This window comes from Rattus norvegicus, chromosome 17 (genome assembly GCF_036323735.1).
Source record: "Rattus norvegicus strain BN/NHsdMcwi chromosome 17, GRCr8, whole genome shotgun sequence".
In the NCBI taxonomy this organism is placed as follows: domain Eukaryota; kingdom Metazoa; phylum Chordata; class Mammalia; order Rodentia; family Muridae; genus Rattus; species Rattus norvegicus.
The window spans coordinates 69,597,825-69,612,312 of NC_086035.1; the positions used below are offsets into that span (position 1 = coordinate 69,597,825).

General features: G+C 39.0%; 1 non-coding gene across 1 annotated transcript; it reads right to left on the reverse strand.

Moving 5' to 3' along the window:
• Positions 1–7,373: 7,373 nt before the first annotated feature.
• On the reverse strand, positions 7,374–7,516 carry LOC120097984 (small nucleolar RNA SNORA48). The gene has a single exon (XR_005495937.1). It is a non-coding gene; the product is annotated as a small nucleolar RNA SNORA48 (small nucleolar RNA).
• Positions 7,517–14,488: the final 6,972 nt, after the last annotated feature.

Sequence of the window (14,488 nt, forward strand, 5' to 3'; positions counted from 1 at the left end):
GAAAGTCTACTTCACTTTTATAGTCTAAAAGTAGGCTATAATACAAGATTCATTTCTATGAGCAAATGCTTTGGTATTCATTCATTCATTCATTCATTCATTTGTTCACTTATACATGATCTGCTTATTTATGACCCTATTAAGACTTTTGTGGAACTGTGCCCGGATGCCTGACAATAACAGCTTAAATGGGAAAGCTTTATCTTGATCTTTGGTTTCACAGGGATTTAAGCGCCTTATAGTGGGGAAGGGATAATAGAAAGACTCGATCCTTGATGGAAAGAGCAAGAGTGGCCATGAGATGAAACAGATCTGGAAACATGAAGGGAACTGCAGATGCCCATTGTGCCTTCTTCCACTAGCCTCATTCCATCTCCTAAAGGTTCCCCAGTCTTCAAATATACCCTCAACTTGAGGCCTACGATTTAAATGTGTGCCGTGCATGCATATGCGTGGTGGGAGGGTTATATTTAAGCCGTAGAACTTCCATCAAAATTGAAACTTCATTTAGGCGGACAATTATCTAGTACACTAGTCTAGCCTCAAGGCCAACAATGGTGTTTTTCACCTAATAAGGAGTAGACTTAAAAACAAATGAATGGATGAACTGGTTGAAGAGTTTCTAGCTCAAAAATAATAGATGGAGGGGTTCATTGAATAAAAACATAAGAAAACTCTACTTGGTATGATTCACCACTTTCTCTTGTGCTAATTGTCCCATAATAGCCATTGGCAGCATCAAGTGGGTTCTGATAAGAGAGTTTACACCACACAACATGGCCAATGCCATAAAGAAGTATTTCATTTTTATAGTTAGAGACTATTACATGAGTAAAAAGTTACTAATATATTGAGCTATCCAACATTGCCACACTATTGGAACTTAGGAAATATAGAGGGTACAAGAGTACCATCTGTACCAAACATTTTATATATATTTTTAAAAGATTTATTCATTTATTATATATAAGTACACTGCAGCTGTCTTCAGATACACCAGAAGAGGACATCGGATCCCATTACAGATGGTTGTGAGCCACCACGTGGTTGCTGGGAATTGAACTCAGGACCTCTGGAAGAGCAGTCGGTGCTCTTAACTGCTGAGCCATCTCTCTAGCCCCAACATTTTATATTTTTGATGCAATTCATTAAGCAGTTTATATACTGGTAATTTTCATCTTCTCAGGCATGAGAGGATTTCAATATATTATTCTAATTTGATAGGTGAGATTCTGTGATTCAGAGAGTAACCCTACATGTACATCTCCATGCAGTTGCCAGGGATGATACTTGGTTTTCTTTGATATAGGTCTAGATCGTAGATTTTTGAACTTTCATGAAAAACCTAGATGCCATCCATGTAATCCTCACTCTTACCTGTAAGCTCTGTGATTTAATTCCAAGTTCTGAATCCACAGTTTATGAAATCCCAATTGAGAGGAAAATTCCTTCTTGGGAAGCAGTCTAGCATGGTAAGAAGGCATGGAAGAGTTAGACTTTCTTGTCTGTGCTTTATTACTGATTTTCCATTCTATACTGAGTGGTTTGGGGCAAGCATTTCAGCCACTAGACAGCTTCCATTCTTTCTCCTTCACTATACAAAAATAATGTTGGTTTGTCTCTTCAAGGACTGGAATGGGAACGATCAATTATATTGACAATAATTGTCATATACTAACTGCTCAATAAATGTAAGCTTTTAAAGAGAGTGATGGGGCATATTTTGTAACTGTGGCGTCTTTTTAGGCCACTATCTTAACTGTATTTTCTCCTACAATAAAATTGATGCAGATTAATGGTTTTACTTATTTATATTGCACCAACTAACCACAATTGAGGTTTGTTTGCTTTCCATATAAAACCAAGACCCACGTCAGAGTCACATTTTTTTTGCTGTAGGATACATGTTATCATCCACAAGTATTTATCCGTTCGAAAATTCTGTTGATTCTGCTGGAAAATTATCTCGGAAGTACTCCAGTATTTTCAAGTTTAACCAAAACCCAAGATTCCAAAGAGAATAAAAATGGGCATGTTAGCAAACTTTCACTACAAAATGCTTTAAAAATGTAAAGTGTTGGAAGAAAAAAAAATGCAACTGGGTCACCTTCACATATTTCAGCCCAAAGTCACCTGACTTCATTGCTTCTGGGCCTTTGTTGGGCTGAATATCTTAGAAGTTTATCTCAAGACAACCAGAAGAGAAAGGGACTGTGAGAGGGATATAGAGAAAAAAGGCCAGAAAATCAGGCGATATATAACCATCCAGGGTATGCCGTATCAATACAAATTTTCCAACTAGTTTTTACTTTCTCAGTTTCTATCATCACCAGTAGTTTATTAAATTATATTTTTATATTAGTCAAAAGACCAAGAATGAATGCCCATTAAGTTATGAGTCCATAAATGGATTAATCTGTCCATGTTAGAAAAATCCTCACAATAAGATCACATTCCCTAAACACTGTTGCTTTGAGGACTAACTTATCAGCTTTCAGTGAACACTTAAAACTCTTTGGCCCCTGTTGCTCACTTTTAAGGGGCCAGACCATAATATACCCTATATATTAACCTCTTTCTACATTCCAAGTACCAGCTACCAACTAACGCCATCTTCCATCTACCAATTAGGAAGCAAAATGAAGCAAAATCCCATGTTTAGTGTCTCATGGATATACAATAATGAAACAATTGTTATTGTTTGGATCCATCTCCTGGAATTATCTGTTGAGTTCCCTCCTGACAGGAGACTAAAAGACTAAGGAATCATTAGGTATATTGTATCTCTCTTGGGATCTGGTGCATTATTCTTTAACAATACTTGTTAAGAAACTATATTGTGGCTAGAGGAATGAACCACTCTTTACAGTACCTATTCCTCTATCAGAAAACTTAAACTTGGTTCCCAATACCCACAATGCCTTGGAGAGCTCATAACTACCTGAAACTTTAGCTCCAGAGGACCTATACTCCTATTCTGATTTGTGAAGTCTTCTGTATGTTCACATAGAAAATCTCTCTCTCTCTCTCTCTCTCTCTCTCTCTCTCTCTCTCACACACACACACACACACACACACACACACACACACACACACACACAACTTTAATTTGCTTTGCTGTCTTTAACTAACAAGTTTCAAAAAGCTAAAAATAAGGTATAAAATTAGATTTTCAAAAATTTTGTCTGGGGGTTTAGCTACCCCAGCAGCACTCCTACTGGGTGGGATGGGACACACCCATCATCTCAGCAATAGACAGAAAGATCAGGAGTTCAATGTCAATCTTGACTATACAGTAAGTTAGGAACCAGCTTGGACTGTTTTGAAGGGAGAGGAGGAGGGAAAGAGGGACAGGGGGAACAGCAAAATATTGAGGTAACATTGTCTTTTATTTTTATACATGATGATCTTTGGAAAACTATCACTTTTATTCCTAGCTTTCAATCTCAAGAGAACTAAGCAGGATGCTATGTGATCTCCATAGACTCCTTGGATGAATTTGTCTCAGTGTGCATGCCTATCTTCTGAGTAGCCTGCTTAATTCACACTTATATAAATTTAGTCCTAATAATGTTGGTTTCTCCTTTGAAAATGCTGTCCTTTCCCTCGACTTCCAAACATTTAGTTTCATTTCCAACGAGAGAAAATCCTGGAAATAGCAGCATTGTTTGTCTTTCTTTCTCACTAACCTCCCCTGGGCTTTTCAGAAATCCCTCTGCCTCATTCTAAACAGGAAGTTTCAGCCGGCAGTTGTACAAATGGCGCTGTATTATGTGGGATGTCACCTATTGTTATTGGAACAAAGGTATCCTGAAATAAGGACAAAGACTTCAAATCCGCTCTAGTCTGGGACCCTTCGGTAGCCTCTCATTGTATCTGGGGAGTGATTGAGTGAACTGGGTCACTCCGAGAATATACTTAAGCTGTGGAAGCTCGGCTATTATTAGGCTGCCAGAATGGAGTTTCACACAGAATATGTAAATGACATTTGTAGTCACCCTGCTTACCAATCTGCTTTGCATACATGTGAGGCAGGAACTTTCTGAATACATGTGCTTATCCGTATCTGTATGCACATATTAGAAAATAGGCATAGGGAACAGCACATAACTTAATCCTCTGATGTTTTGGTTTTGACACTGGGTTTTACAGTGTCGCTCAGAATGGCCTCAAATGCATAGCGATCCTCCTACCTTTTTTACTAAGTGCTAGGATTACAGGTGTGTACTACCATTCCTGGTCAAAACTCAATTCTTTTCAGGGGTTCTAGGAAAAGGAAACTGTGTATTAATCAAAGATATTACGGCATTTCTTCTTTTGAAATGCTGTTTATAATCCTATGCGTCTCAAACTAAATATGCAAGAATATGTACATATATATACACACATACAGATACATATATACATATATAATATAAAGGATAAGCTTATCAAAAGATAAGCCGTTTAAAGACTCCCACTTAGCTGCAAGCACTTTCACAGATGGCTTCTCATCTCAAAGAATTCTGAAGGCAAGAAAGTGTTTATGAAGTGCAATGCAGCTCTGTCTCCTGACATTGCCTGTGGCAATATTCTACTTTGTTTTAATAACAAGTAGTAAATCACTTCCTTATTACTACCTGAGATGATTACAAAGCAAAATTAATGTCCTTCTTGTATCCTTTCTTGCCGTTTTTGTCTTGTTGGACACTTCCCTGTACAGTGAGCTATTTTAGATGTAACCATTCCCCTTTCTCCAGGCATCTTACGCTCTTTGGAATCTGGGTCATATGTATATCTCCATGTGCTTAATTATCTGTTGTGGTTACTGAGTCATGCTTGATGTATGAAATGGCCCAACAATGAACAATATTTATAGACAATTTAATCCTAATGGTTTTAACTAACTAACCCTGCCATACACATACATACATACATACATACATACATACGTACACACATACACAATGTGTGTGTGTATATATATGTATATATATACAATGTATATATATTATGTGTGATATATATATATATATACAATGTATATATATACACATTGTGTGTGTGTGTATGTGTGTATGTGTGTGAGTGTGTGCGCACATGTGTACACTCTTTCATCTCTCTTATCTATGTAAGACCTTGCTTTCCTCTGTTAACATAATCCCTGCATTTTGCTTTCCTGACTCTACCTGTCTATTTGTTAGCTTCTATGTGAGAGATCTTTCAGCTTTGCTCAGAGCCTTTTCTACCCAGATGTTCCTAGGGGCTTCCAAATAGATTTTACCTTCGGGGATGTCACTTTACAAACCTTCACTTGAACTTGGTTGAAAGTCCCTTCTATATGGAACAACCTTTTGTTTCTGTGATGCTAAACTGCTCCACAAAGTTGACATGAGCCTGGGCCTGGTGGGACACACACTTGAGGCCATTTCTCTGGTGCTGGTGCAGGCAAGGGGCTCAGTGTCTGAGCTTCTGTATCACTGTCAGTTTCAGAGTTACCTGGAAGCCAGCCGGGCATACATAAGATCTGTCTCAAAATGAAAACAGAACATGAAAACATCAGCAGCAAAACCCAACCAAACAAAATAAAAATAACACAACCAACCACCAAATAAACAAACAATAAAACCTCAGACACCATTCTGGATCTCATGGTATTCAAGTGTCTAGATGACACCCATGACTCACAGAACACGATAGTTCCACCATAGAAATATGGAGATCCCATGGTAAGTTTTTTTAATTAAGAAAAGGAAACTCTCTAGAATTTCAGTCTAATTAAAAAAATTAATGCTTTAAAATGCATATTGACTTCTTGACAAATCAATGTGTTTCTGGCATTTTAATTAAACTGTATAATGATTTAATTAGAAGACCCCCCCACCTACACAAGAACTCAAAGATGTTTCAGAAAACAGAGCTCTACTCATTTCCTGTGCACATGAATTTAAGAAGTGGTAAATGGATAAGTCCGTTTTGCATGACTGATATTGACCTTCTGTGAAAATCGCCTGCAGTTTTTGTTATTATGTGATTTCTACAACATGCTGTTTCATAAAAAAAAGTCACAGGATGCTAATTGGGGGTCTTGGAGCTTTGTGATAGAAATGCAACTTAATCCAGAATAGATCAAAAGGAGAAGTGTTTGGGCTTTGTAATGGGGTGATTCTAGCAGTGGACCGTCTTCAGAGTCAGTGAGCAAACTGCAGAGGGTCAGCTCTGTTACTGGGACTTAATCTGTATGAATCACGGAATGCTACTCCACATAACACTGACTATATGTGTTAAATGGGATTTCTCCACCAGTTTAAAAGGATTATTGCTTTGTGCTTCCAATGCTTAAGGAAAAAGGTATTTTATACTTTCTTGCCAATTCTGACTCCTTGTAGAGCTAATATCCCGTCACGGTGGGTCATAGGTGAAGTTATGGCTGAATAACCATACGGAAAGATGGGTAGGACACACGTGACTGGCCATGGTGATTCATAAGCTTATTTTATCTACCCAAAGCTGCTTCCCATTTTTACTAAAACAAGTAGAAGATGATTAGGTCCCAGACGTTGACAAGTGGTCAGTTTTAAAGGTCGTGGGAACTTTGCATCCATCTTTGTTCTGTTACTTGTTTATAGGAGTGACTTGAAATTGTTGTTCTGAGATGGGACCTGGCATGGTGACAGTTTGTATAGACCTTATCCCTGATATCACCCTGCTCTGCTTGCTCATTCAGGATTTAGCGAGAACACAGCCATTACGGACTCTTTGAGTTGTATCTAAGCAGGAAAAAGAGAAGTTGATAGCATTGGCCAAGATTCAAGACAGCAAAGTCATCCATCCTGGGTTCTTGAGGAACATATAGAAAGAGACTACTGGGAATGTGTATTCTTTCTGCTTAGCACATTGGACTCAGGCCCATGTTTGTCCTCTGATGAGTTGTACTATGCTCAAGTAAATACTTCGTCTTTTGTTTTGTCTTGTTTTTGCCTGTTTTCCTTCTTATAGTCCATTTTTGATCTTCAGATATTAATGATAAATTGTCAACAATTGTTCCTCCAAGAAATCCATTTTGTCGTGCTTCTTCAGCCAGTGTTAGCAGGAAGGAGCATGCCACCTCTAACTACATTGGCTTCACTAGCTTCCCTGTATTCTTCTTTCTTCTGAAGCAAGAGATAAAAAGCAGATGGACTAGATTTCATCTAGATAGGATTGTGCCTCTAAAAGGGACCCAGCTCAGGCGTGACAAAGAGACAAAATTATTCATCCAAAGATCAGTGCTCTGTGGGTCTGAGGGCAGGTCTGTGGACGTTTTTCCCACTTGTAACGTGTGCCACAGTAAAACACAGTTCCCTGACTTCCTTCTCCCATGCTGCGCTGCCTGGATTTGATCTATTTGATTTTTATATGCCCTAGTCATAAAATAGCTTTGGACACCAAGCCAGGCATCAATCTAGGATGAACAAAGAAATGATGTCTGCTCTGCCCTGACTGCTAGAAGAACACCACCGCCAACAAGGTATCTCTTCGCCCATCGCCAGCGGTGATGATTGTGCATATCTACCAAGGCTAATTTATAAATAAACTGTCTTTCTGTGGAGCGAAGACTTTGAAGTCCCAAGGTTGTTATTGATTTATAGGTTCATAACATATTCGTGCTGTTATGCCCAGCCATAGGTCTATTTTAAGGTGTTAGAAAAAGAAAAAAAATGTATTAATATGTATCCTTTGAAATGAATCTTATAAATAAACTCGTAAGGTCTTCGTCTGCAAGACATTCTCTCTCTCTCTCTCTCTCTCTCTGTGTGTGTGTGTGTAAAATACATGACATTATTCAGAAATACATTCTTAATGTCATATATTAAACTATAATACTGTGAATGCATCATATTTTCTTAGTGGCATGACCTAAATGCCAAATAGAAACATTTTAATGTGAAATTGGATGGGGTAAATTGACCTTCATATTTTCCTCTTTAGTGTGAATTATTCTCCCTTCTAAGCATTGTAGCATTAGCTTTTCGGTAATCTAATTCCCACTGTTGAATGTGCAAATGGCCTACAATTTCAGATTTTGAGACAAAATACAATAAATAGGGGTCTCTGAGAAGTGGACACCAAAGGAATTGTAAGAATCTGGGCGTGGAGCCGGGTGGGACTCAGCCAGAGGAGTAAGAGGGGCTTTCAGTTTCCAGAATGTGGCATCCAGATGGGCCACATACTTAAGAAGTCACAAAGGTCTTCATACCTAAGATGAGGGTGGGGGTGGAGGTGGTTAGGACCCAGCAGGGTGCCTGGAATGCCCTGGGTCCTTGCCACTCAGGAGCTGGGGACACAGAGCCAGACAGCTGTGGTGCAGAGAAAGAAGGGAGAGAGTTCTGTGGAGGAGGAGGACAGCAAAAAGTGATTCTGAGGCCATTTACATATCTCCAGGGCTTTTTTAGTGCTCAGAATTAGAATACTAATCATAACTGAATCATAATTTGTACAAGTAGTTCTCCTATGAAGTGGGTGTTTTATATATTTTAATTACTCATCACTATATTTTATTTGTTTTTCTTATCTATGAGTGGGTGTAAGTTCTTGTTCTGGCTTTTTGACCCTTACTTATCTCTATAGGTGATTTTCTGGTAAACTTCATGAATGAAAAGAAATATAGGAAGTGTTTGAAATGATTGTAAATATGAACATACAAAGCACCATGTGGTAGCAGAATATGTCTGAATTGTCTGCACTTGTTCCTACAACTGTCTCTTCTGCCCTCAAGTCCTGTTAAGTCTCAGATTATGAAGCAAAGAGATTAGTATTATGCCTATTGCTCTCTGTAGGAAATACTGTTTTGTTTTTCCTCTCAGACTGCTATGTGAACTACTTGAATTCTTTAGTTTTGATGCCCAAGTGTCTCAGGGAGGTGAATTATGGGTTGAACTATGAGTAGAGGATAGCTCTGCTGCTGTATAAGATTCTAATTTTTATCTCAAAATTCCATACTCTGTATTAATGAGATGGTTCACTGCCCTTCCTCTTAACCACAGAAAGGGGTCTCAAGAGGTCAGATAGCTAAAGGATCATCAGTAAGTTTAAATTAAGAAAAATTGAAAATGTTAACATCCCGATATATTTGTGTGCTGTGTTTTTATTTTTTTTTAAAGCATAACACATAACAGAAATATCAAACCCTCGGGGCTGGAGATACAGCTCAGCAGATGTGAGTACGCATGCTCTCATTCAGGATTAGAGCTCAGTTCCAACACCCTGCGTACTCACAAAAACATCTGTAACTCTAGATCCAGGGATCTGATACCCTCTTCTGGCCTCTTTGGTCATCTGCATTCTTGTGTACATACCTATACGTACGTACATACATACATACATACATACATACATACATATATACAATATGCATAAATCTTTTAAGAAATTCAAAGGATCTCTTCCTTCTCCTGTTTTACATTTCGTAAGTACTCGTTTGAAGACAAGATATCATGAGACAAACTAAGTTCTTGTGACTGAAACCAGTAGAAAATTCTTAAATTATTTAGTTCTGGGAATACAATAGGTACATACAAGGTACCTTTTTATCCCTTAGTTCTCATTACCTATTTATTTGCATTCAATGCAGAAAGTTTATTTTACTTTGGCAAACCGAACTCTTTTATGCTTTTGAATAAGTTAAAAATGAAAGGAATAGTAATGTGTGGGAGCATAAGTAAAACTTACAGCATTTTTAAGGACTAAAGTAGTGATTACGTTTTTAAAATGTCAGAAAGAAGCTAACAAAGTACCTGACAGGAAAAAAAAAACCAGGATAACTACATGCATATTTCCAATTTTTAATAATTTATCTCTATAACAGCCTAGAGACTTGAATGTAATTAGACTCCTTATGTATGTCACACCTAATTACACATGCTTTAAAGATATTTTTACAGTGTCTTTCAAATAAATGAATGCAATTGCTGTTTCTTCATGCTTTCTCTGCAAGGTGTCCTGTGGACTAAACATAAAAAAAAATTGTGATTCTCAAGGATGTTATTCTAAGTGGATAAAAAGCTACCTGCAGAAAAATAGCCGTCATGAATAATAAATCCCGAGAGCGCCTTGCTAGCCATCAAAATAAGTTTTTACAATCCGTAGGTTCACAAATAAATATGAAAGACCTGCTTTCCTTCAAGTGACTTCAAAGTACACAGATTGCTTGCTAGCATGCGAAGTGGCTAGGTGGGAGCATGCTGGAATAAAGAACAGGGGGAGCCAAGGAAGAGGTATATTTTTTAAATGATGTGTGTGTTGTAGTAAAATTATAAGTGTAAAAAGGAGTAGTTGTCTTTTGCCCCACTAGGTCTGTACCGTGGTGCCCAAGGTATCTGCTAGATATCTTGGCGGAAACACATCCCAGCCGCACACTTTCCTACACTCAAACCCTCACATAGAAGAATACACAACACAATAATATTAGATCCAATTGGTAAGATATAATTGCCCACTTAAACATACAAAGCCCAGTACCATCCATCCCTTGAGAACATTAATAACGACCTGTAAATACACAGAACAGAATCTTAACATCACCTGCCATCTTGTCCTACCACCGCTTCTATCCCTCTCTCCCTCCTGTCTCTTCCTCTCTCCCCTAGTCTCCTCCTCTTCCTTCAAACTTCTCTCCCACCCATCCTTCCTTCTCCTCCAATGACAGGCCTCCTTCTATCCTGTACCTGCCCATCACCAGTACTTTACAAATTCAATGGAGAGGTGGTTCTGGTGAAGTCACCTGAGTTCTGAGTCCTTGACTAGGCAGCTAGTCACTGTCCTTGGGGCAGTGGAATTGGCATCAAAATACAGTAACTTCAGGGCAAACCACAACATGTGTGGATGTGTTTTCCTTGAAGGGTGTGATTGTCCCTTTAGGTTTCAGAAGAACAGCGGGAACTGTGTCTGAAAAATGAAAAAAAAAACTTACTTGATTTGTTTAATCTGGGACATATATGTTATCATGTTTGAATATCTGATCAATTGATGTTGTGATGATTTTATCACCATCCTTCCATTTTGAAGCAGGAAAGACATCATCATTTTATCTGAAAAGGGATGAGGTTTTTCCAAACTTGATTTTATGTTTTCTCAGCTAGCTTCCATTGAATAGTCTCATGCACCAAATGTCAGCATTGGACCCAGTGTGAAAAGGGGAAGGGTTATTTTGATCCTCAGAGGAGTTATGACTGAGTAGACAGGAGACAAGTGAACCATATCCGAGGTAAAGGGTAATGATTGCAGAAATCAAGGAAGAAAAGCAGGTCTTATGACACTAGGGATGAGGTGAGTGTTTAGCACCAGGGACAACTCTTAAGACTTCCTATTCCTGAGAATGCGGACCAGAAAAATGCGGACCAAAGGTAGCTAGCTATATATGCCATTAGACAAAAATGACCACTGAACAAATATTGTCAAAATCCCTTGCCTGTCAATTAAGACGTTCACCACAGAAAAGCCTGGGAAGGATTGGGTTGAACCTGATGTGCTCCCCTGGAGTCCCAAAGTTTGAGTGGTATCTTAGAATTTACAACAAGTGAAGGTCATCGGTACTCTGAGGGAAGGGGCAGGCCATGCTGATAACACACAGCTGAAATCCCAAAAACTGGAGAGAGAAGTAGAAGAAAAGATTAAGGGTTCAAAATTATGCTTTGCTGAAGATTGATGAGAAGCTATCTGAAGTCAATGGAGGCGTGAATTATGAAGCAGACATAGACATTGCTGCTGGGAGATGAGGTGGGGAAGATCTTGGGTTTAACAGTAGAGACATTTCAATAACCCATTCAGAACTTTTTCTTTAGAAAAAGAAAGGTATGGCTGAGCATACCTGTTTTTCATTGGCTCAGCTCTTAGCAAAAGGCCAACAAGCTCCTATCTTAAGAAATTCTTCTCTGAGATGGAGGTTATACTCTCTTCTATACAAAAACCTTAATTAGAGTCATTTTCATGCTTTTTTCTTTTTTTCCAGCATCCTGAGGAATTGGATCTGGCCCATGGTGGCAATGCTGTGACTCTGGAGTTATCTGCTACCCGGAACTGCCCAGGATTTAGACTTGAAGTAAGTACACTGAATTTAAACTCTGCAAGTGGTAGCATTTCACTGTACAATTGGTATAACAATTGTGTCTACCCTATAGTGCTGATGTTTTGACTCATGTGTCAAGGGTATATAGACAGTGTCCAGTGAATATCCATTAACTTTTTTTATCAATACATCACTGACATAGATAATTGTAGGCCTGCCTTGAGACTTACCATAACTACTCTATGAGCTGGAATTTCCTTGATCTATTTAAAGGAAACTATGCCCTCATAGACTATTGGGAAACTGGGTGCATATCAACAGGACCTCTCTGGAAAGGTAGCCATTATATAATAGGTATCCACTGGAAACTAAGACTTGACCAGGTTGCCAGGAAACAAGATTTAAGGGGTTCTGTATGCAACAGATTGAATCCCTGGGACATTGGTTCCAGCTCAGTGCACACTTCTTTCCCCTCTTGTATTTTATCGTATGAAAGTGAGTCACTCCTGAAGGGTCAGTATTGTTCTCTGGCCTCCTGCTCAGGTCGAGGTGGCACGTTGCAACTGAGATTGTACTTTTGAAATGTTCATTGTCTCCATCTTTATCAAAGGCCGTAAAGGCAATAAGAGGAAGGGAGGCAGGCTACATATGAAGTCTGGGAATTAAATCAAAGGTAGATAATAGACAAAAATTCATCCTTTAGACAGCCAATAAAACACCTGCTTCATAATGCTCTCTCACATCTGTTGGCATGCATTCTATGACCTTTGAAAATACCCAACTTTGCAAATTCAATTGTAATATATAATTTCCACCTAAAATGCAATAAAATGTAAGTGACCTCTTCACATCATTAATGCTTTTATCCAAAAGGAAGAAAGTAATTTATAAAGCTGTGAAAATACAGCCTCGCTGGAGCCTTGCTGAAACTGTCCACAAATCACTGTCATTGGTTTGTGCTGGTCCCTGCCTTACAATGATCTAAGCCTTACATTGGAGCTACTGTTGAACTCAAGAGCTCATTCTTTACTCCACATCTTTCCTCTGTCTAAGCTAGCATGCTATTATAATTTACAGTAGAAGGATATGACTATTTTGAAATTACAAGCTCACAGATCAAATGGTTTTCCAGAAGTTTCATAGCCCTCAGCACTAACCTACAGACAAAAGCTAAGACAGGCCCACTTGCCTGGGAAGGTAAGGTTCCAGAAACCTGTGAGGTTCTGCTCTCTTACAGAAAGAAAAAGTAACCAGCATTCCTGAAAGTTTAAGAAAGTAGGGCTGTGACTCTGTGGAAAGAATATGTGCGGTATTAATGTGAGATCTAATGTTTGGGTCACCAGGATCCATGTAAAAGCAGAGCATGGAAGCATACATCTGTAGTCCTGGAGCTTGGTGAGGAGAGAGAGGTAACAGAAGAGCCTGGGGGGTCATCTGAGCAAGTCATTTTAGCTAAAATGTCAAGCTCCATGTACGGTGTGAAGGCTGTAAGGTTGAGCATGATGAAAGAAGGTAGTGAACATTGATTGGCCTTTTCATGTGCACACATGAGCTAGAGCACCCTCACACAAATGTGAACGCACCACACACACACACACACACACACACACACACACACACACACACACAATGATCTCAGTACTCACATTGGTCTTGTAGAGAAGCAAGAGAGGAAGTAGGGGGAAGGGCTAGGAACCCAGTCAAGGCAAGAAACAACTGTTAGAAGGAAGAACAAGGGTTGTTGTGTAACACAGAGTCTAGATATATTGGGAAATAGAACCTGACACATTTACAAATGGGTTGGATAGGTAGTATAAAAGACATGGGGACTCATGACAAATTTTAGACTACAGATATTGTGTGAATTGTCTAGGAGTTGGTATAAAGAGGCTCATTTGACAGCTGAGATTTTGGAGGGTCACATGGACTTTGCAATCTGCTCAAAGTAATGTCTTGCAAATATAGAAGTACATGAACCCAGGCTTCTCAGATTCCCAAATCTAAGCTCTGTCTCGGTGGAACTTCTCTTCATTTTCAGGTTTGTCTCAATTCTTACATTGCAGAGAGCTTTCTCTTTCATTTCCCAAGACATGCTGTGTAACACTGAGGAACCACTAAGAAAAGTGCTAAACCATCCCTTTGTATCTTTGATCTTGGGCCAGCCAAATTCTCTGTGGTTCCTTGCTCTGGAGTTAGACACAGCGAATATAAATATAGGTACCAGAGTCAAGACACGTGCTTGCAGGCCCGTAGCTTAGGGGAACAAATCACAGACTGCATCCTGCAGGCTACTTCCAGATGCCATGCTCTAGCCTTTGATGTTCTACAGACCTTGCTTCGCTTTTGCTCAACTTTACATTCTTAGAGTTCAGCTTCAAATGGACACCCTCACCATATCAGCACTGAAGCAGGCAGAATTATTTGTGGTTTTAAAATGTTTAGTTGGGAAGCACACTGCCTTAG